Source organism: Corvus brachyrhynchos, unplaced genomic scaffold, assembly GCF_000691975.1.
Source record: "Corvus brachyrhynchos isolate BGI_N302 unplaced genomic scaffold, ASM69197v1 scaffold3, whole genome shotgun sequence".
Classification (NCBI taxonomy): Eukaryota; Metazoa; Chordata; class Aves; order Passeriformes; family Corvidae; genus Corvus; species Corvus brachyrhynchos.
Window position 1 is genome coordinate 3,274,356 of NW_008237619.1, and position 23,224 is coordinate 3,297,579.

At 38.7% G+C, this 23,224-nt stretch overlaps 1 long non-coding RNA gene across 5 annotated transcripts in view; it reads left to right on the top strand.

The window, feature by feature from the left end:
• The first annotated feature begins 124 nt into the window (after positions 1-124).
• The window catches only part of LOC108446123, a 30,073-nt gene continuing 6,973 nt past the window's right edge, over positions 125-23,224 (top strand). The window contains exons 1-11 of one of the 5 annotated variants that reach the window (XR_001861234.1): positions 125-966; positions 1,992-2,108; positions 6,264-6,389; positions 7,378-7,583; positions 8,129-8,354; positions 8,901-9,142; positions 11,870-11,999; positions 12,079-12,218; positions 14,269-14,325; positions 21,376-21,469; positions 22,822-22,863. This is a non-coding gene — a long non-coding RNA (uncharacterized LOC108446123). Of the gene's footprint in view, positions 967-1,991; positions 2,109-6,263; positions 6,390-7,377; positions 7,584-8,128; positions 8,355-8,900; positions 9,143-9,524; positions 9,680-11,869; positions 12,000-12,078; positions 12,219-14,268; positions 14,326-21,375; positions 22,864-23,224 lie in introns of those variants that run through there. The other 4 variants (XR_001861231.1, XR_001861235.1, XR_001861232.1 and 1 more) reach the window with 4 other exon arrangements.

Consider the following 23,224-nt stretch of genomic DNA (forward strand, 5'->3'; position numbering starts at 1 on the left):
GAGGCCCCTCCGCCATCTACAGTGGCTGTAGCCACATTCAGCACCAAGCAGCTCACATGGAACAGGTCCCTCCAGGCAGTTTAGCTAGTGCTCCTGGTGGCTGTGCGTGCCCGGAGGTGAAAAAGCACTCAGCATCTCACAGATGCAAAACTAATGACTTTTAAATCTAATATGGCCAAGTTTTCATGCCAATTATCAAATAAATGTTCCTATTTCCTGTAAAGATGTACTTTGTAATACTCTCAGCTACACTTTAACTGGCTACACGATGCAGGTTGTCTGGGCGAACAAGCTGTAAAAGAAGCTAAGTGCCAATTAAAGCTCTGGGAAGCGGCTCTTTAGCATGAACCCAGCGAGGCACTGTAGCGTACATAATGTCTCTTACACAAACCCTGAGCTGCTGCCTCTCATTTCTAATACACTGCAGCAACACCTGCCTTATGGGACCCAGGACATTCCTGTGGAAAATCAACAATGGCAGGCTTTTGGAAAAACACTCTGTTTATTTTTAATCTAATTGTTCCAAACCATATCAAGTGGAAGGAAAGGTTTTTGACATTATCCCTCTGTTAGACTTAAATGACAGAGAAGATCAACAGAGCAGTTTGCTGTTAATTACATATTTACTGTTACCAAGCTGAAAGTAGCTTTGGGATCAAATTCTGTCAATCCTCCAAGACAAGGTCTTAAGCAATTGGGCTGATTATACTTCCCTAAGTTTACATGCACTGAATTTTTCATACTTCCTTATGTTTAAATCAATTGTATTGTGGGAGAAAACAAATAAATGGGTTTTTTCCCTATTTACTTCTTTCCACAGTCTCCTGTCTGTTTATGTACACAGACTAGAATTCTCTCTGCAGTTTCTCTAGGGGTGATAACAGCAAGGCTTTTTTCCTCTGCAAACATATACGACTTTGCTGAATTAATAGAAACATGGAAAAGAAGGACCAGCAATAGATGCAGGTAGGTAAACAATTGCTAAGCGTTGAACTAAATTACTTTCTAAATTATTTTTTCACAGTATTCACACTTCTCAGTATTTGGAAGGAGTCTGCCATTTCTACCTGTGTTTTACAGTTTATTTTATATTTACTTGTCAAAGTCACTGGTTTTATTTCTTCAATTTTCTTCTCATCTTCTCAGCTCACAGGACTGTTTTTGCTTTTTTCTTTGTGGAGAGAAAATTCCTTCAATATGCCAACATCAGTGTATCCTGCTGTTGCTTTCAGCTCCGTCTCCTCTACTGAAAGGTGGGAGCAAAGACTTGGCAGCCTTTTAAACTTATTTTGATTCAGCTTCCAGTTTACAAACATTATGAACAAGCACTGAGTCAGCTTTCAGAAAATGGGGTAGCTTTGCAAGCACCATGAGATCCTGATTGTTTTCTCTTTTACAGGAGGATGTAACTTGTTATGTTTTACTTGATGCAAAATTACATTTCTTTTCCTTTTTCTTCCCTTGAAAAAATAGCCTGCTCAGCTGTACAGGAAAATGCAGAAAGTATCTGTACAGGAAAGTGCAGAAAGAATGTCTCAGGAACTTGAAGAGAAACAAGGACAGGATGCAAAATATTAAAAGATTGGTTCCTCCATCTAAGGGACAGGGGGAAAATGCTCTGGGATAATTGTAATGCATAAAGAAAGCAATGTCTTACATTCTGGTTCCCTTTGTTAGAAGTGTCGCTGAAAATTTTCCCCTGTGCCTGGGAGATTAAATCAAAACTATGTCAAAGTAGGTTCTGGAGCCCCCAGGTGCCACTAAGCCACTTAGGAGAGCAAGCATGCAACAGGCAAGGCCGCTGGTACTTTATAAAGCTGGGGGGTTTGAGAGGAATATTCTGCTGTTAGATTCCAGCTGGTATTTTCCTGTACTGGTTTCTGGGTGCAGCCTGTACTTGCTTCTCTGCAACTTTCTGTTAAAAAAACGATTTTTACGATTACAAGCTTGGCTCATAATCCCTAATGTCAGGAATATTTTTATCTGTTTAGTGTATTCTTTTGGAAAGCATGGAGGAAATAGCCTGGATTGTCTTCCTTGGCCAGATCATCTTCAGAGTAGATCTCAGATATCCTTGGGAATACCATGAGGACACCAGTATTCTGTAGGTATGCTGAGCCTTTTTATCTCCTCCTCAGCAGAGCTGTGACTTTGTGTTCTCTGGAAGAACACCTGAAATCTAAAGCTATCTCAGTTATCTGTTAAAAACTCTACTTATCTTCCCTTTCAGCCAAGTGCTTTGATTTTTCATCAAGATTGCAGTAGGAATTCTTTGGTGTTCATATTCTCTGTATCAGTTACCAGTATTCAGATGCCTCTGACTTTTCTTGCTATCGGAAAGGGTAGATTAGTAATTTTTTTCCTTGCTTTTGCTAATATTTTCTCCTACACATTGACAGCTATTCAATGTCAGTGAACAAATTCTTTCCAAACACAGCTTGGCAACAGAAACTAAACAGGAAATACATAAAAATATTTTTAAAAATTAAAAGTGTTCATTTTTCACTATCCAGAAAATTATGTAAGTCAAAGAAGTGCTATCAAATATTCAGAATAAATGTAGAAAACAGAATTTAGGGTGGATATTTAAATTGTAAAAATATCTGTGTGATCAGAATGCATGAAAAATTACAGCCTGAAAATAAGCCACAATCTTAGCAAGGTTTATATTTGGGGTTTTTTTAATAATAAGACCTTGCTAAAAAACTTACATGTGCTTTCCCAGGAAACAGCAATTTTTAGTTGGTGACAAGACATTTACCAATATTTGGAATATCTAAAATTTGGGATATCTAAAATTATACCAGGATAAAATCTATTGTAGGAGAGCTAAAAAAGAACTAACTGGTTCTTGCTTTCTTCCAAGTCATCCTGCCTACAAAGTTGTTACTCCTGATTATGCTGTTTCAAGTTGGGGTTTTTTCCTGGGCAAGACAAAAGCAGAGGTAGCATCTTTGTTACTTCCCCAGGCTCCAGAGACTCTTCCTTTCTCTCATCTGCAACACATTTTCATGTTCTTGCTTTATTCACTGCTCCAAGTGCTTTGGGTTCCAGCTGGTTTTCTTTGGGTTTGGAGCTCCTGTAATAGCTAAGGTGGGTGGGTTTTTGGATGTAATGTGAGCAACTCCTGATACACAGATTTTACTGGCAATTAAGCCCCTCGGTGTCATCCTTGCAATGTATGCAGGTCGAACACTGGGAGGGCACAGCCACAAGCAAGTGTGGTCACTTGGCCCAGGTGAGCAGGGTTTCTTAGGTTCTTGTTTTTCATGTTGTTTGGTTTTTTCTCTCTGGATGTCATTGCTAATCCATTAAATATACCTGGTGAAGTAGCAGGGAAGCACAGGGAGAGGGCATAAGTCAAAAATGGTACCCGTGGCAATTTCTGGATAATTTTTGAGTGCTGAACATAAATGGTAACCAGATAACCGATGTACTTGCTGTGCAGCTGTCACCTTGCCTGGGAATATATGTAGGAACAAAGACCAGTAAATGCCCTGACACCTCTTAAGAGGCATATTTCATGTACAAGGATATTAGCAATTCAAAAGCTAAACTGGGATCTAAGAAAGGTCATTGTCTGGTCAGACAGTTTATTTTTGACCTAAGCAGTGTTTAATTTAAGAAGCAGAAGGACTGGGATAAGCAAATACAAACCTAAATGGGCAGCTGGCTGCTGGGTGATGTTGAAGCTGAGTCACCCTAAAGGGCAACCCATTTGTACCCTTGATCAAGAGAGGAGAAAGGTGCAGGCAAGAATGAGAGAAAGAACACCCTCCCTGCTCAATATGATGCTCTGGTATCAGTGAAATCAAGCCATTTCTGTTCCAATAGCAAGGAAAGAAAAAAGGAAAGGCAAATAGAGAAAGATGTAAATTTTAAATAAAATCTGCCTATATATCCATGCAAATTAGCTGAAACCCTTGGTGTGTCCAAGTAAAAGCAATGTTTTAAAGACTGTAATCTGGTTTTTGTAGTATTTCTTAATTCCAATGTGTATTACAAATTTATGCAGTATGAATAAAACCTGAGCTTTCTCATAACAACTCAGGAGTGAAAGTAATGAACAATCTTAGTATGGCTTTCTTATAAATAAAACATGTTACTAGGTTTTGTTTAGGGTCTTAAGTCCTCAGCTCTATGCTCGTGAGTGGAATAATGAGGTTCTGTTTTTAAGGTTGAGGTTTTTTTTCAATATAAGCATGAATTTGTCACTTTTAAAAAGGAACTTTCTTCTGTTTCAGATAATTTTTTTTTCATCATTTGAGCCTCTTGCATCACCCAGCTCTGTTTCTTGCCGAGTCTAGTTTCCTCATCCTTCACTACCATCAAAAGTGTTCTTTTGGGGAGGAGCTTTTGGCTGCCTCAGAAGAGTTCCTGTCTTTTCTATTTCAGCTTAGGTTTCCCTTATAGCCCTCCCTCTTCCACCTTGGGCACAGAGGTGCTGTTGCAATACTTAAAAGCAGTATCTCATAGATCAGGTGTGACAGAACTCCCTGAAACCTCTGTAAAAAGCTTTTTGCCCAGTTCCCTCCTGAAATATCACTGAAGTAGTTGTTTGACAGATTTGTGTAGCTATAAAAGCTCTCAATTGCTATTATTACACAAGTGTCTGAAAATATATTGATAGGCTTAAGTCTCCGTATTTTTGATTCCACCCACTAAACACAGCCCTAGTCTGTTTCTCTGGCTGATTACCTTTTTCCTCTTGTCCACTTTCATCTGTTAGTTTGACTCTGGAGAAAAAAAAAAAAAAAAAAGACAATTATCATTGCCATGGCCTCAACAGTAGCTGGCAAAAAAGGGGGAGAGGAATAAAATACTTCCAGTGCTCCAGTGTATAAATCATAAAAGCTGAAGTGAGGTTCCTGCTTACTTCATCCCAGTGCATCAGAATCCACTTCTGGTGCCTTCCCCACAGCTCTGACCTGTGTCTGAGAGTCCGGACGCCTGTGCCAAGCACACCCTGGGATATCAGGGACAGTAATGTGGAGTGGAGAAGAAGGTGCTGCTCATCTTTTTAGGCTGCATTACTAACACTGGGTGCAGCATTATGGCTTGTTTGCTGGTTGCTTATGGGATTTAGAAAACTAGTGAGAGTTGCTGAGTCATATGGATCACCTCAAAAGCAATTTGGCTTTGGTAAAGCACAAAATTAAGCAAAAGTCCCTGCTTCAAAAGATGCACAGAGGCCCATAGCTAACCTGGCCATATGTGCAGCACCCAAGGATGTTTTAATAGGAGAGGGGCTGGACTGGGGCAATGAACTACCAGTTCTGCTGTCACAAGGAGCAAGAGTGGTAACTGCAGGGGAAACAGTCACACCAGGTGTGCTGTCATTAACTTTTCCTGCCTTTGACGCATTATGCTGTACAGCAATTGCAAACTTTTTGTGCAGAACGTAAATTGACAGAACTGTCTGGACATCCAGATAACTGGGCAGCCAAGTCCATTCACCTGGGACCAGGACAGAATTTTGAGCAGTTCTCAATGAACTACAAACCTAGAGTAAGAAAACATGTTATACCTGTGTATGCCATACCACTTATCAACACTTCCTGTGCTATGTGCTCCATATCTTCACCAAAACAAAATTATCTTTTCATTCTTCTGAGACACACTCTCTTGGACACAATGGGAAGATGAGAAAGATTTTCTGGAAGTTTACTTGGCTTTGTATTTTTTGACAGTAAATCTTCCCTTGTTTTCTGTGATCTTGAGATTCTCAACAATTAATTTTCCAAACCTAAATGCCAGTGGGTCGGTTTATAAATGTTTTGGAGTTAAAATATGTAGAATTTAAGCCCTAAATTAAATATACAAAGTATTTACATAATTTAGGACTCATTAATTGCTTTGATACAGACATGCCTATTAAATTGATGAGAATGCCTCAAAATTTTATTTTGAATGCCTCAGTAAAGGTTTTCGGAAACTTTCTGAACTGCATTTGGAAACCTTGCCTGGTCTGCCACTGTTTTTCATCACAGGAGACTGGAATATATTTAGCTTCAAGAAAAATGATTTAGTTAAAATGTAGATTGAAAGTTCCCATGGCACTGGAGAGTTTTTAGGGAACATATTTTACAAATTGATACTAAAGTGTCTTCTTTTGCTTACATTTGTGCCTTGGGGTTTGGGCAGGTGGGAATGGCTGTCATTTTGAAAAGAAATAAAAACACATCTCTGGAGAGTGCTCTACTACGCATACATCTCCATTTCTATTTCACACTAGGCACTTAAAGCACATCTTCAAATTACAGGTATGCAGGAGTTCACAACTTACCTAGTGGAGTTTAATGATGAAGAGATGCTTCCTGTGTGTTTAAGGATTTTCAGCAAACTTAGCACAAATGAGATAATCAGTCTTGCTGCAACCCTTACATCAGGTAGGTATTTAACTGAAAAAAAGACAACCCTGATGCTTTTGTAGCTTCTGGAAGAAAGCCCTTGAAGGGCAGCATAATGTCACACAGGCCTGTGTCCTGGCAGCTACTTGCTTCAGTTAGCCTCTTGTCCAGGTGTGCTTCTTGATATGCATAAAATTTGCTTCCCATGTGTACATTCTTCAACCATAATCTCTGAAAACTACTCAAACATGTTCCTCAGGTACAGGATAACTGGCTGGTTTTGGGATTTTGGTTTGTTTGGTTTTTTTAAACCCAAAGGGGGTAGCTTCATTCTGGAACATGTTTACAGTTTAAGTGACAAATGGTCTGTGAAAGCCTCAGAGGCAACTCGGTATTAATGAGGCCAGGCAGTCCCCATTGTTGCTCATTGTGGTGAGCCAATTGGAACTATATAAAGTGAAACAGAGATAGAATCTAGCAAGGTAGTACCCTTAAAAATTATAAAAATAAAACATCTTGCTTCTGCTCTTTCCAGCACCTCGAGAATACAGTGCTGCTCTCTTGTTTGCTTCTTTCAACATAGGCTATGTTCTATTTCTTAATGCTATCTTTCTTCATTTTTCATCCCTGCCTAAAAAATTTTGTCAACATTTTGTAAAGGCGATTTGCTGATTTCATTTCTGTCAGTTTTTGTTTGTTCTCTTCTGAAGACACACGAGAGACCACAGCAGTTCAGAGCATTGTAGTGTACCAGAACTCATTACTTCAAGAACAGGAGAACAGAGGCAAAATTTTTAATCTAAGTCTAACCACCTAAATCTAACATTAATCATCATTCTAAATTAACCCTCTAAACTCTTCTTACAAGTATTATCTTGCAAAGTGTACTCCCATTAAAGTTGTCTCACTCTTCCTTCCTTGCCTACCAGGGGCACGCAAGGATGGACTCTTCATATGAGCAACATACTGTGAACAGAGGTCTTGCTAGTTTTGTTCAGGTTTAATTTTCAACCTCTTTTTTTTACAGCTTCCAGCCATCCCATGGAAATGTTTACTTTGCAGATGGTCAGCTTGACCTACTGACTTTATAATAGGAAACTATTCCTATGTCTCAGTTTATCATAACACAGATAAACAAGTGCAGCCCAAGCCATTCTGAAGAACTGAGGAGACAGGTGTTCCAAGTCAAAAGTTTAGTAAGAGGCATCTTCAAGGAAAACCTCCTGTAACAGGGTAGGTATTCTTTCCCCTCAATGTCTCTGAAATACAGTATTTTCTTGGTTAAGTCATCTGCTTTCATGAAGGAGACTACTGTAATAACAGTAAGAGTGAAGAATGTGACATTTAAATTACCTTTACAGTTAAAAAGGAAAAAGATACAGATGGTGTATGAAATTTTAAATGTCTCTATCTCATATATGGTCCTCTGCTTCAGTGTAGAGTCAAAATATAAAATTGTTTTCTTCATCCATTAGATACATATATTTTCATACACAAAAGATTGAAAGTTGTTACAGAAGAACTGAATATTTGACTTGTACTTGCACTTAATGCTCAGCCTGGATCAGTGGCAGAAAAGTCTCCACTGTGACACAGAAAAACTATTGGTAAACATTAAATGTACAGAGCTCACCAGAATTTGCCTTATATCATCAGAACCTCACACTGCTCAACCTCAAAGCGGCATGCAAGGTACTCATTTTCAGATTCAGAAAGACACGGTGACTTGAATAACAAATTACAAGTCCTAAAATTTAATATCTGTCTGATTTTCCCAGGGCACTTGAATTCAAATGTAATTAATCACAAAAATTGATCGCAAAACCAGTGGAACAGGAAGTTAGCCAGAGCTGAAGCTGTTGAGCTGCTGCTTCCACAACAGTAGCACAATTCTTTGTGCATTTCTGTGATTTCTGTGACACTAAGAGTGTTGGAATTCAATGGAGTGGAAATGAAAGCCAGCAATGTGAATTGCAATACGACATTCTGACAGCAGATTTACTGGTTAGTCATTTCTCAAGTATGTTTAAGACGCTGGACTGATAATTAGAAAAATACTGATTTCCTGTCACATAGGAAGAAAAATATTAGAAAATATTTTATACTTTATTTAAATATAATAAAATATTTAGAAAATATTCTGCTCCCTATATTACTGCTTAAGTCACACAAACAGACTGTATGCAACAACAAATTAACTCAGTTTTGACCAAGTAGAAACCAGAAGAGTGTAGGCATTTAAACTACTGCTAGATATCAGTGGACTTACAAAAAATCTACCAGGAAAAAAAATCACATGTTTGAGCAGTTTTGCTTTTAAATTTGGATGGGTGAAGGAAGGAAATTATTATTATTTTGAATAACACATACTAATAATGCAAAATCCTGGCATGGAATCGCCTCTGTAAGCAAAACCATACCTACATATCATTACCCTCACATTTTAATTAAGGGCAAAAGAAGAAGCACGTTATGTGTAATGCCAAGAATTTATTTTAAGTCCAAATGGAAAATTACCTGTCTAATTAAATAACGTTTATTATCCCACAGAAGCCCACAGAAGTCATCATGGAAAAAATAAGTACTTTAAAAGAAAGAAATTGAATAGTATAGAGCTGTCATACTCCTGCTTCCTAGTATCTGCTACTTCTCCTGATATTATGCTCAGCCTTCCAGTGCCCCTTGGGCATTGAAGCTTTCAGAAGTAAGAGAGAATCATGCAGCTCAAATCTTTGGCCATGAAGAATATGATATTTTTGGTTTCTCCCTTCTCATCTTGGGAGCTTCTTGAGGTAATATTTCTGTGTTTGCTAATGTGTCGTGCACCTTGCTTCCTCTTTACTGAGTAGTTCATGGTGCAGCTGAATTTCCTATCCACGGTCTATTTCACACAAGCTGTTGGGGTCACCGAGCCAGCAGCTGTGATGGCTGAGGGGCTGGAGAGCTGGTGGAAAAAGTCAGATGTTTGAAATAGCCTTCTTACTTCTGTAAAGAAAGGAAAAGCCTCTCCCACAATGTCTTGGGAATGAATTGTAACCCTACACACCCCAGACCCTGGTTAAAGGAAAAGTCCATCTCCCAGCGACCTGTGCGGCTGCATGCTTGACCTGCTTCCCGGCTCTGCCCTTTCCCTCCCCTCACTGGTTCCCTTCCCTGGTCCCGCCTTTGTACCGCCCCCGTGCCCTCACATCACTGGCTCTGTGACACTGTGTAAGTCTGCTTACGCGCAGCCTGCTTCGGCTTCGTCTCTGGCTTCCTCTGCCGAGGACGGAGTAAACCTCAATCGAGGAATTTACCATGCAGCGAGCCCTCCTGACTCTTTGTCCCTGGTAATATTGAGCTATCTGGCTTGAGCGTGTGTGTGTGTGTGATATCAGCGCCTGAACAGCTACACAGGGGAAAGGGAGAAGCTTGCTAGCATGCTATGTGGCTGCACCTGAAGCGAACTCTTGCCAGAGACGCTCCAGGGAAAAAGCAGTGAACTCCCCTCCACTACTCCAACAAGCTGCATGTTTGTTCTCCATTCTCTTTGTGCCTCTGCATGAGGTTTTGCTCAGCTCTCAGTCTGCATTTCTCCAGCTGAGCACTGGTGAGCTGTGTATAGTGCTGGGGCTCCTGTGTGAGACTGTCCCATCTCTTACCATCCCATGCTTGCACTTCTCTAGACCATCTCCTGTGTCCCTGCTTTCCAAGGTCTCTGCTATCGTGCCATGTCTTTTACAGAGAATATCAGGATAAAACTATTGTACCATACTAAGATAAGAAAAAATACAGCAAATTCAGCATCACCACATGGTCATTAGAAGAAATTCTGTTATAGCTAAGCTGGGAAATTGCAGGCAGATCAAGAGAAGTTGAGACAAAGTAAACTTGAAAAGCTGCTGTCCTGAGGCCTTGCAAACTCAATAGTGCTGCTAGCATGGCAATACAGTATGTACTGGGCACCAGGGCTACACTGCACCAGCTACGGAATTATATATGTTATCTTCTTTAGTAATGTGATTCATGTTGGGGACATCACTCTTGGAAACATTTTGGAACTACTTCAGCCAGTTTTTTATATGTCATGTCATTTCTATGGCACCATATTTTCTGTCCTCGAAGGATTTGTGGTCCCAGTTCCTGGCTTTTTAATGAGAAGGCTGACAGCAGGTTTCAGTCATTCCTACTCCTGGATGGGCCATCATCATCTCTCACACTTCAAGTCATGGCACTTCATCCACCCTAAATGTTACCCATTGTGGGATGTGGTAGTAGGTCAAGGAATATGAAAAGCAGGCTCCTCTCTGATGGGCTGCTCTGGAGCTTTGAATGTAAGCTGTTTGCTTACATTCATCTTGATATGTTAAATTAATACAAAGTCCAAGAAATGATTGGTCATGAAGGATGCATGTTATTCAAAAGAAATAAAAAAATGGGGCACAGGGTTAGATATTAGCTCCCACATTTACAATAATTTGGTAACTGCTTTGGTTTGCTCTCTCTGGTTGCCCCCAGATTAATGTCTTACATGGAGAGTTCAAACATACTCCTCTAGTGTAGAAGGCAGAGGTTCTAAGGACTTGTGCAAAAATCCCCAGGGCTTTGGAGGAAATGAATCTTCTAATTCATCACTTGAGTCCTTTTGACATAGCTGTTTCTCCATTGGTTAGCTTCAGTGTTGCTACAGTAATAAATCACACCCAGTAAAAGCACGTGTGGAAGCTGAATGACCTTTTGTGTTTCTGATTTGCTCTGTTAATGCATAAATATACCGTTATACATAGCTATAGAGAGTAAAATACACAGCATCTTTTGACAAGCCACAGCTGACAGCAAATTCCCTCAGATGAGTTCACTCTCATGACCTAATAATAGGGTGTGGTTTTGTTCCATCTCAGCAAACATACACCAAATATTGATGGCTGCTGTTGGACCCAGCCTAACAGTGAACTTAAACTTTTGAGTCACCCAATTCTTTCTCTCGTGTTCATAGTTTCAGTTCCCAGGGCCTCATTCTGCTGAGGGTAAATGGATATGTGACTGAAAACCAGGCAGCTTTGTGGGATCTTATCAAAAACTGTTCTGTGTGGGAAGTGGAGGAGACATACATCCCCGTTTTTTGTCCATGGCGAGAGCTGGGGACCCTTTTCTTTGGGCAGAGGGTACAAAGTCATGATGGAGACCTGTATGCATGGTGTAGTTCTAGTCTGAAAATTAACTTTGCAAACAAAATATCAAATGAAACCTTGCTTCTGGTTGCTCTACTAAAAGAAACTAAGTGACATGGAAAAGCTGTTGTCCCTGTGATGCTCAACCAGTCTCTTCACATCAGTGCTTTATTCTGGCTGTATAATTTTAGCACCATCTTTACAAAAAAGTGACCTTTACCTGCCTTCAGTGCAATTAACAACTAGCCTTTCTTGCAGACCTAGTAACCAGTGGTACTGTGCATGCAGTGCCTGTCTCTGAGAAGCGTATGCTTCCTAGAGCTGACAGCTAAAATTAAAAATGCCTGCTTTATCATTTGATGTTAACAGGAATGATGCGGAGTGCATTCAGAGAAGGATCTATTGTATAAAACAAAGCCTTTCTTCCAGTCACTCTGGAGAACAATACCGTGTGAGAACAGTGCTGTGCTTTAAATCATTAAAGATAACTTCTTGCCAGGTAATGCGAGATAATGATAGCACATAATATTCTTCTCTTGCTGCTTCTTTCTCATGTATTGATTGGCTATATCCTGTAGGTGTGATAGACTGGGGTGCTTACACTCTATTCCTCTGAGCACTTTGAAGAAACTACTACATTTGTCAAATGACAAAAAGAATCATCTTAAGAGAGTCAATTGAGATACATCAAAAGCAACTGGAAAATCTGCAGTCCCAGGTGAGCTGTTACTTGAAGATTATCCAGCTTTCGACTCATCTGTGGTTTGTCTTTGAAAAGTTCTGCTGAACGCAGTCCGTATTTGAGAACTGAGCACCAGAATTTTTTTGTTTATTTTCTGGGCTCCCTTCCCTCCCTATCTCCTGGGAAAAAAAAAAGCAGCATGATTAAAGGGATTGTGGGCCACATGGTACTTGTACCATGGGAACTGTGGGGTTACCATTGCCTAGTTAAAGGTTATTTGTTTGAACACACCTTTTATTAAAATAAAATTTTTTAAAAATTACAAAAAGTTTCTAAATCCATCCACAAAAAATATTCTGATTGTACAAGCATTGAAACAATGATACTACATTTAATGTATGAATGTCTTTTGAAATTTTTCTTAACTCAGGAGTTTTCATATAGGCATTAGGAACGTGCAATCAGCTGCTGTAACCTCTTATCCAAATGCAATGCAGATGCTAATAACATCTGAAATTATTGCCAAACACCAAGTTTGCTGGGAATGAAACAGATGTTGACCAGTTTGAAAGACATAGACCTTCTTCTTCCTAAACCTGAAATACAGAAGTCAATGTTTGCTTTAAAGTAGTAATAAGTTTAGGGATTTTAGGTTTTAAGGAATAGGATATATTAGTAGTTTACAGCCAAGCCATTTCCTAAATGCTGCTATGGAATTGTCTTCCTTAGTCTGGAGTGGTCAAAAAAAAGTTCAAATGCAAGTATGTCTTTCAGGATCTTGAGCCTAAGCCCAGCATTTGGTTTCCAAGGAGAATTCTTCCATTAAGAACTGTTGCATTAGATGAAGGGACAAGGGGTAAATAAACATCTGCTGTTCACAGGAATTTGCATCACAAAACTGTACAGCTTAGTGTTTTTCAGATGACAAAGTTCTTGTTCTCATCAACAAACTTCTAATAGTGTGAACAAGGACATCTGCTTGTTTCTGCCATATTTAGGGAACAGAAAATTACTGTTTGGTCAAATTATAATTTTGTGATGCATAATACCATTCTTTTTAATCCTGATTTCTGGATCTGTCTTTTCTTGAGGGAAAAAGAGATCATAAGACTTTCCTTAAATATATTTAATGTCTAATTGCTGTCTTAACAGTTGAAATTTTCCTTATCGACTAGATATGCAGTGGTTGCATAGTTCTAAAAATTACTTAGCATGTTCATTTTTAGACTACCTCATTCCATCTTTCTGTCATGTTATGCTCTGTTTCAAACTATTCTGCTATTTTCCAAGAAGATGCTTGACAGAGTTGGTATTAATAATCAGAGATGAAGACAATGAAGACACAGCACCTCAGGTAATTTCTACCCATTGCTAGGTAGCGATAAAAGGACAGGAAAATATTTCATATTTTATTTGTCTTTACAGCCTCACAAGCGAATATGAAGCTGATTTAGTTAATCCATATGAACTCAGTTCTCCTGTGTCCATTGCACTGTCTGCTCACAGCTGTGCAGTGTCACACAAACCCTTCTGCCCCCTGCAGCAGCTGGAGCTGCAGTGTTTGTGCCTTGGCACCACCTGCTCTTTAGTGGAACAGGGCTGCACCTCCAGAGCCTGCTCTGTGACAGAGGGACAGCTATTGGAGCTTCCTTCAGAAAGAGGGACTTCTCTTTCCAGAGCAGTAAGCGCTCTCTTTTCAAGAGTCTTATTCCGTTGCTGGGACCCATTTGTGCTTTTATCTCTTTGAACATGTGTAGTTGAAGAAGATGGATTTTGCACACTGTTTCTTAAATGTTTGCTTTCTTTCCAGCTCTTTGGTAAAGTGGGAATTAAAGAGTGCACCATTCTACCATTACTCATGACTTGCAGGTGTTCTGCAGGGTATGGTTTGGTATCTTCTCACTCTCATTTTCTTTCCCAACTCCACTCACTCCATTATGCCTCACTTCAGAAGATCAGGCTTTCCTTCTACATCATGGACGCTTCTCTCTGCTTCACTGTTAACTGCATTTTTGGCTATCCTGTTTGAATTATCCCTTTTTGCCTGTCCTCAGTCTCATAGCCCATGTGTTTTTTATCTCCATAGTGACATCTATCTACCTGTTGCTTCGTCAGATTTTCCATTCAAGTCACATCATTTCAGGTAAGTTAGTTTTGTTTAGGGTTTCACCACTGCACTCTGGGCAAAATCTGTTTGGTTTATTAAGGATTTCTGACTACAGTTTATATAAGAATCAGATTCTTGGACACATCTCAAGTCTTGCACAAGTCGTCAGCCAGAAATATGCTCACATAAGAATGGTCAGTAGTTGTGTTGATTATTTTTGAATCTGTTTCTAATAGAAAAGCTGAAATCACTCCAGCTACAGGAAAGCACATTGACTCCAGCTCTTGTGATGTTCTTTGCAAGGCTGGTAATACTCTTCTCTTTTATCCCTTCAGCTCATCTGTATATTTGATAATTTTTCTGCTCTTCTTAAGGGGTTTACAAACAAGTTCCTCAATATCAAAGTTTCCATTTATATTTCTTTCTTCTCTAGAACAAATTACATCTCCCTATATAGTTGATACATTGATCAGAAATTACCAATAAATTAAGTTACAAGTCAAATTATTTGTATTTCAGAATTTCTCCTTCTGTTTACCAAATGCACACCTCTTCTGTTCTTAGTATTATTTCCTTAAAATTTCTTTCGGGATTGTTGCTTCTCACCAAGTTAACCAACAGATTACTTTTGTCTTCATCTAGTCTTCTTTTTTGTTCTGAAGTTTGTCTATTCCAGCATTGATTACTTTGGTTTTGTTGTGCATATCTTCTGTATCTTGGTATTTAATTGCCTAGTAGCATAATCTCTACATTCTATTTAGCCCAATGTTTGCAGCTCTTACTCAATCCTGCTTCATTTATGCCAAGTTGTTAGCTCTCCCAAAAGAATTATGAAAGAAGGATTTAGTAAAGTTAAGAGTTTAGAGCATGTAGAATACAGGAATGCACTGATGGTCCATAAATGAAGCAAATAAAGGTTTCATGAATCACCAAGAACCAGCTATCATACAAGTGCTGAAACTTTACTTTAACAGTTAACTTGATACACTTGTGTTACTGCCATACTGAATATTTTTTTCTTAGTATATCTCACATTTATCTAAACTATATAAACTATTGGCTTTTCAGTCTGAGGGCAGTCTCTAGCTCCTAGAACTGCCTCTCCGGAGGATAGAAAAGGTGCAGGTATTGGAGCCACCTCTGCTGAACTGAAAGCTTCCTGCTATGAAGCTTTTCTTTTTGTTCTTTGGACAGCTCTTTTATTCCATATTCTATTGTACCTTCTTTGATTGAAATCCCTTGCCAATTGCTCTTGAAAAATCTAAATATAACTACATCTTCTGAATTTCCCTTTATCTTGGTGGTAATACCTTCAAAGGACCCTTGCAGTTAAGATAAATGGTTTCTCCACTGTACAAAGGAATAAGGAATAACACTTCAGCTGTGCATGGATCCAAAGGAATTTTGACAAACGTGTGCATTTTATCATGGTGGCTTTATACTACTTCTTTATACCACAGTGTTCCAGTTTGGCAAAATCTAGAAATATATCCTCTGAGAGAAGGCAGGCTACAACCACCCCCCGCCCCAGGTTCAGAAAAAAAAATTTTCCTTGAAGGAAAGTGAAAGAGATAAAAACTATTTATTTAACAAACACACAGGAAAAGGGATTATGATGCTAAATAATAAAACCTCTTGCTCTGCTGAGAGAAACTTGGGAAAATTTCAGAGTCCCTCCGTAGTCTCTCTCTTCCCCCCTCCTTGGAGCTGGGACAGGGTGGTGGGCCCACCTCCAGGGCCAAGGACTCGGTGGAAAGTCCTCCCAATGTATTCTGATGTTGAAACAGTCCAGCAGAGAGAAAAGGAAAAAAACAAAGTCCCAGGAAGACAAAAGTTTAGCTCTCCGGAGGAAAAGGAGCTGAGGAAAAAAAGCTGCTGAAAGCTGGCTGGAAAGAAAAGCAAGCTGGGTGCTTCCCTTCCCTCTCGCTGTCCTGCCACAGTTGAAAAAAGTCTCTTATCTCTGTGTGACCTTGAACAAGCTGCAAACTGCTTTGAAAAGGTTTTGCTCAGTTTTTCTTCCCCCCTCTCAGGCTCAGTTTAAAGGCATAGAAAGGCACAAAAATTAATTTCTGGGCATAGGGCAGCGATATGGGATATACATCAAAAAGTCACCCCAAGACACACAGCCTTTTCAAGTAAAGAATCATTGCTTTTGCTAGAGTCCATTTTTTCTAAATTCTCTCTTGAATGACAAAATCTTTTGAGGATTTTCAAGTGAAGAGGGGTTAAGCTCTTTATTGCATGCTTCTTGGAATTAAATCACTTATCAAAGAATAGTAAATGAATTCCTAAAATGTAGTGATAGCACAATGCAGAAAAGTGATGCATAATATATACTTTTCAAAATGCAGTGCAAACCTTTATTCTTAGGAAAGAAAAAGATAAAAAAGAAGAGACAATAGCCATTGTAGCACATAGTTTAAGTGATACTAACTTTTTTCCCAGAAAGGAAGTAAAAATGCATTCACATTTTTGAGAATTTGTGTTCATTTTCATGTATAAACATACTTTAGCTATTTTTTTTTTAAATGGAGAGAAGTTTCACGTAAAAAAAATCAGCTGAAAGTAGCTGAAAGCTGTTACAGCAATGTTACATATGGTAATATGTTCCTGTTCTCCCTTTAGAATTTTCTTATAGCACTTCTGGGAACAGACTAGGTGGTGAGAAGGGCCCTTGGGCTGAACCAGATCACAAATTTACCTGTAGTATTTTGGCCTCACACTTACAAAATTGATACATGCATTTGTTCCATCAAGAAAGTCCAAACAGAATTTTATGCTGAGTGACCACTCTTACAAAGCCAGTATTCTTCATGCAAAGAATATTACAGAAATACCTTCTGCGCATAACGTGTTTTCTATGTGTGGAAAATGTATGCAAAATAGCTCTTAAGGAATCCCAAGGAGAGATATAATTTAGTGTTGGACTAGTGTGATCTATGAAAATTTACCATTCAAACTGCTCATGTCATATTCCCATTTTTGATAAGTATTTTTATTTGATAAATTTTCATTCTGCTCATCCTCCAGTCTTCTGGAGAGTTTAGTTAACAGCCAACCTCAAGACCTTTGAGAAGAAAAAGTGAAGGGACATTTCATAATCTCATTTCCTAAGTTTCCTAAAAACAGAAAATACAGAGTTCAGGTGGTAATGCCCAGGAAATTGTATGCCTGCAGTCTGTATGTTTGCCCTGCATGGGAAAGGTGGTTTGATGTCACCAGAACAGACCCAGGGTGAATGATCTCTGAGAAAGCAGGTGTCCACAGCTGAAGTGACCTTTTTTTTTATAAGGGTAGTTAGACATTTGGAAAGGCGGGTTGCAGCTTATTTCTGTAGTTGTTTCTTTGTGCTGCTACATCAGGGGGCATGCTGAATCTGAGCATTAACTTAAAATGTCACTCGCTAACCTTTTGAACAGTCATTCAGTGAGTCTTTACTATTTAATGACAGGCATACATAATTAAGTGCCTAAATTTTGTGCACCTTTTTCCTAGAGGGCTTTTCACTAGGGCCACAAACAGCTAGGTCTTCATTCTGGAGGCAGCATAGCCCCATGAACAAATGTCTTTGTTTGGTTTCATGCTTTCTGACAAATACTAACGAAACAGTGCTAGAATAAAAATTAAAATACTCCATGCACACAATCGGCTTTTGGCTTTACATTGTGCAAAATAGAAACTCGTCCCCAGAAAAAATCATGCTGTGTCTCACAGGGGCTGTCTACCTGGTTGGAAACCCATTTAATGTTAGCAGGGAACTAGAAAAAGTCAAACTTTGCACTTATTCATGAGTTACTCTGTAAAATCAAACAGGGATAACTCTTAAGTAGACTAACCAAGCAGAAGTGGTGCAGATCTCAGCATAGCTGGCCTCTTCCTTTCTCTGAGGAGTACATGGATGGTCACAAAAGCAAGCACCAAACGAATTTTACTTGAGGGATCAATTCTGTCATTTCTCTGCCCAGAAATGTAAGGGGAAAAGGGCCACATGCAAAAAGTGGACTCTAAAAGGTACCATAGTCAGGATAAAGACTTTCCATCTCCAAAGAAAACTAGATCACCTGGATGATGAGCATATTGTGTTTTCTTTTTGAACCGTGGGGATCATCCCCTTGCTCCTGAGATACAGTATTGCAGTCCCTCATTCCCCACCTTACCTTTAGCTCTGCACTGGCAAAGTGTTTCTTTTGTAACCAAGCAGTTTCAAACGTGGTTTTGAAACAGTGAAGATTGTGCAAATGCTATCAAAACTGATTTGCCAGACCTAATCAGAAGTCTGGCAAATTCTTTCTTTGTGAGCCCTGCTCGATGGCTGACACATGCACCTTGTGGAAGAGGCATGCAGGTGAGAGTCACACAGGTCTGCACACCACAGCTGTCTCCTGGGCTGCCACTGAGCTGGGTTTTGTGATGCTCTCAAGGTGCTGGGCCACCATGGTAGCTTCACTAAAGCTTCGTGCACTAAATACTGAGAGATTAAGGCAAGGCAGACCTCTGAAAGGCATTTGTGACAAAGCAGGGGCTGATGTAAGGAGGCCCCATGTACTGAATCTTGCTTGTTTCAGACTCATTGAAGAGTAAGTTTTTTGAAAGAGAAATTGTTCTCAGTATTTTTAAAAGGGTTCTTGCACAAACAAAACAAACCCTGGCCTTAAAATGCTGTTTGAGTGTGTATAGTAAATGCTTTTGTGCTTTCCAAGAACATGAGAAACCTCATTTCAAATTCTGAGGTAGTTTTTATGTAATTAAAGAACCACTGATTTTTCCCAGGGGATCGTTTGTGTACACAGGCAAGAGTGTCACTGAAACACAAGTTTTTCCCTTTGTCATTTGACACATGGAGGCACATGGAAGAGGAAATACAGTAAAATAAATTTTTTTTTAAATCTTTTCTGTTAAATACCATGTAGGGAAGACCAAAAAATCAGATCAAACAAAGAGCAGCCTAAGGTGCAGTTGCAGAAACTTCTGTATTCTGTAAGTGGTATTTGGCATTACAGGAAGAATTAACACATTTAATATTGACCTGGTTTGGTTAGGTTTCAGTGTATAAATTATGGCATTTCTTAGCACTTCAATGGACATTAACTTCCCTGGAAAAATATCCAAGTCTCCCAGAAAGAGGTGTGTACTCCTTTTGCTGTTGTTACACACCTATTTTCATGTAACTCTCTATTGTTTCACTCACATTTGCTGCACATCAAAACACAATTGTCATAGTGGTCATTCAGGGAGCCATTAATATTTTTCCCTCAAGCATGCAGAATTTGGTGTCTATTAAAAAACTGGTCTCCTAGGACCTTTACCCTGTATACTGATCTTAAAATTGCAAATATGGTGATATATGTTACTGTATCTCATTTCTCAGTGAAAAGTTTTCTTGTAATTATAGATACTGGCTACATGTTTTAACATCTTCATTTTGAAACCAGTTCAGAGTTGAGAGCAAGACGTTTACTTTTCTTACTGCTGTTGACAAAGGCTGCGTGAAATACCAAATTCAGGAGCACCTGTATGGCTTATAGAGTATAGTTAGCAAGTGCTTTGGAAAAGGCCATTTGTTTGCTGAAACACAAATACTTCCACTCATCTTTTAGCACACAAATGATGATGAAGCTCATCTTCTGCCGTCGTAATTTTATTATGGTGATTGGATCAACTCAGGATTAAAGCTTCTTAGATTTGGCAATAACCTCTTACACTACTGCAGGTCATGCTTTTGACAAGAGGACTAATTGGATTGCATCTGTGAAGGTTTTATTATATTTATGTTTTTCCATTAGAATAGCTCCCAAACCATTTTAGAGACAGCTCATTGTACTTTGCTGCCTTTTTTTATTCAGAACAAAAAATTAACTTTTCTTCAATTAGATTGTTCTCACATTCCCTCAAGTGTCAAAAAGATAGAAGTGCTTTTATTTCAGATGGCTGAAAACTCCACCCACACATACATCTTGAACGATTAAAGACAGGGGAAGGGTGTCTGTGTGAACTAAGCAAATGGCTTTGTCTTGGATAGAGACCAGGCCTCTCTCACTACAGATTTCATTCCTGAAAGGGATCAGAACGTTAATGTATATACAATTGGGAAAATAATGCGATGTTACAGCTCCTATAATTCACCTTGCCCCACATTTCTCTGTTGTGCTAGAAGAAATAGAATGCCAGAGAGCAGTAAATAAAGCTGTATGTTAATACAAGTCTAAATTATAAGGCATGGCATGAGTAATGCTTTTAGTTAAACTGGCTGGGGTAAAAACTTATAGATGTTGTTAGTCTTCATGCTTCAGGATGTACATTGATCACTCAAAAAGGTTGAGAAACATTTATCCCCTTGCATTTAATTTATCCTCCTTTCACTGCAACTTTATTGAGTATGAGCATGATTGTTTGCATTCTTGTTTTTTTGTTTTTCCCTATTGTTGACTCCAGCTGAAGATTACGTGAAATATTGATTTAGCCTGATAAAATAATGCCTGGTCCTACTAGCAGCAAGTAGTAGAGAGGCATTATGTGGCCACATGTGAACTGATAAGGGTTTTATTGGTTTTCTGATTTCCTGAAAAAGAGGTGTGTCAGATCTGTCTTAGGAAGATTAACCTGTCATTAACCTAAGTGCTACCAAGAAGATAAAGGCTTGCCAGCCAATAAGCTGTTAATTGAAAACTTTTTTTCCCATAGTAATCAATCAGTGAGATGTAAAAGCATCCAGTTTCACTCAATGTTTTTCTAGGAAAACTGCAAGCAGGATGTTGCACAAGAAAATGGTGCTTTAAAGAAATGCCTCTCTCCTGAAAGCTTGTCACTTTCAGAACTGTGAACTGGGATTTTTTTAGCATGGAGATGTGTTCATTCATTACCCAGAAATGTATTTAAGATCTCTATGCACCCCAGGCATAGAAGTAAGTCACATCTGGAATGTCCTCTAGAAATCTCAAGACTTTTTCAAAAAGAAACATATTCTGTAATGTGACACAGAGAAGGAGACATCCCAGGGATTGATTTCAGATTGTGAAGGCAATCAAGATACATGTTTTTAAGGTAAAAATAGCTCCAACCTAGCTTATTTCCTTTGTAATTTTGCAGGTACCTCTTCCCAATCTCAAGGAAATCACCTGTTTTGTGAACCGCGGATGCTGTTAAAATTGATGTGGAAAACAATGATCCAGAAATTATCTGTGTGAGGAATTTCTTTAAAACGCCAGAGCTGTTGTATGGTAACAAATTGTATCAGAATTGAACACGGGGGTGATGCTAAACCTCCTGCTGCTTAAAAAAACATTTTTTCAACTGGTGTCTTACAGTGCTGTACTATCATTGCCGGTTGAAAGCATTTGTGCATAAATATGAATTTACCATGGTTCTTGTAAACCATGACAAAAGGCTGTGCTGTGGCAGGAAAAGTAACACGGATGGACTTTGAAAGTCTAAAAGCCAGTAATACTCTTAATATGGTGACTGAGCACTCTAAATCTCTGGCTTGGGATATCATTTGCCTTAATTACTTGTGGATCATCTGTCTTAAAGTGCTGACTTGTTCCTGAAAACATAAGGTTGGTGATGCAGTGAAAGTGAACTGAAAAATCTGATCTATAACTTCAATTAATATTTTCTTTCAAGTAATTACACAAATATAAACAACTTAGAAAAATATCAAACCCTCAAAATAGCAGGTTTATCTTTTATTCTCTCTTTACCCCCCTTTCCAAAGGAAAAAAAAAAAAGAAAAGAAAAGCTACTGATACAGTAAATCAGAGATAAAGACATCCAAAATGTATGAACTTTCAGAAATGGAAATTTGATAGGCAGAGGCCAGTTTCCAAAATTATAAAGAAATACTGCAAAAGTAATTTATTGAAAATATTTAGAACTGAATGCTCCAGAATCAAGGGGACAAAGTGTAGGAAGAAGTTAAATCAGGCAAAGCTTAGACAGTATTAACAGGTTATGTTCATTAATTAGTTGTAGCATTTCACCACAGTACAAAACAGGATTTTTAGAGTACAAAGAGCATAAAAAAATCCTAATGTCATTTTTAATTGAACAAAAGAAATCTGCACCAATTTCTGGCAACTTTGGTGGAGAAAGAGGACATTCAAATCAAGAAGAAGTAGTAGCAGTAGGTTTGCATTAGGAATTAGCAGTTAATTTAAGAGCAGAACATTCCTGAGTTGATTGAAAGCAAACTAAGTCCATCAAACTAAATGTCAGCAAAGTTTTGAGTGCTTATAGCACACAACTGTTTCTCATAAGGGATACAAAGTTTGGCACTGAGCAAGGCTCCAAGGGTATGTTACATTTTTTATCAGACCTTGGAATTCATCCATTTTGGGGTGGTATCACAGGAAGCTGTTTTGGTTGCAATCCTTTTTGTCAAGATGAACCATAGTTGTGTTACTTTTGTTTACATTTTGTTCCGTGTTTTTCCTTCAATTGAATACCTGTCTGTATGCAAATAAACTCATTTTTAAGAGGCAGCATGAATGATAGAATTGCAGCATAAATTAGTATCATCTCACCTGATTTTTGCAGGTCTTACCAAATCATGTTACAAATGAAATTCCCCACTTAGCTGTATCCTTTCTGTAATAGATGGCCCCTGTGCCTGCTGATGTGCAAACAAAAGTTGAATCTATACACAATACTTGGTGCTGTGAAACCAACTACATCCTGAGGACACTTTTTTGTGTTACACTATTTTTTTTTTTTTTTTAATTAAGCATTCACCATAACACAAGTTTTACCCACCCTGTATCATTCAATCCCAGTCTGTCTTTAATTCCTGCTTAGATACTGTTCTGGTTGTACTGTAAATGGTGAATAGCTATAAACTCATTCCAAATGGTTATGCTTTAAACATTAACTTTTCAAAATTACTGCATAATTCTCTCCAGGTATGCCACCCCCACAATGCTTATGTTTTGTGATTCCATGG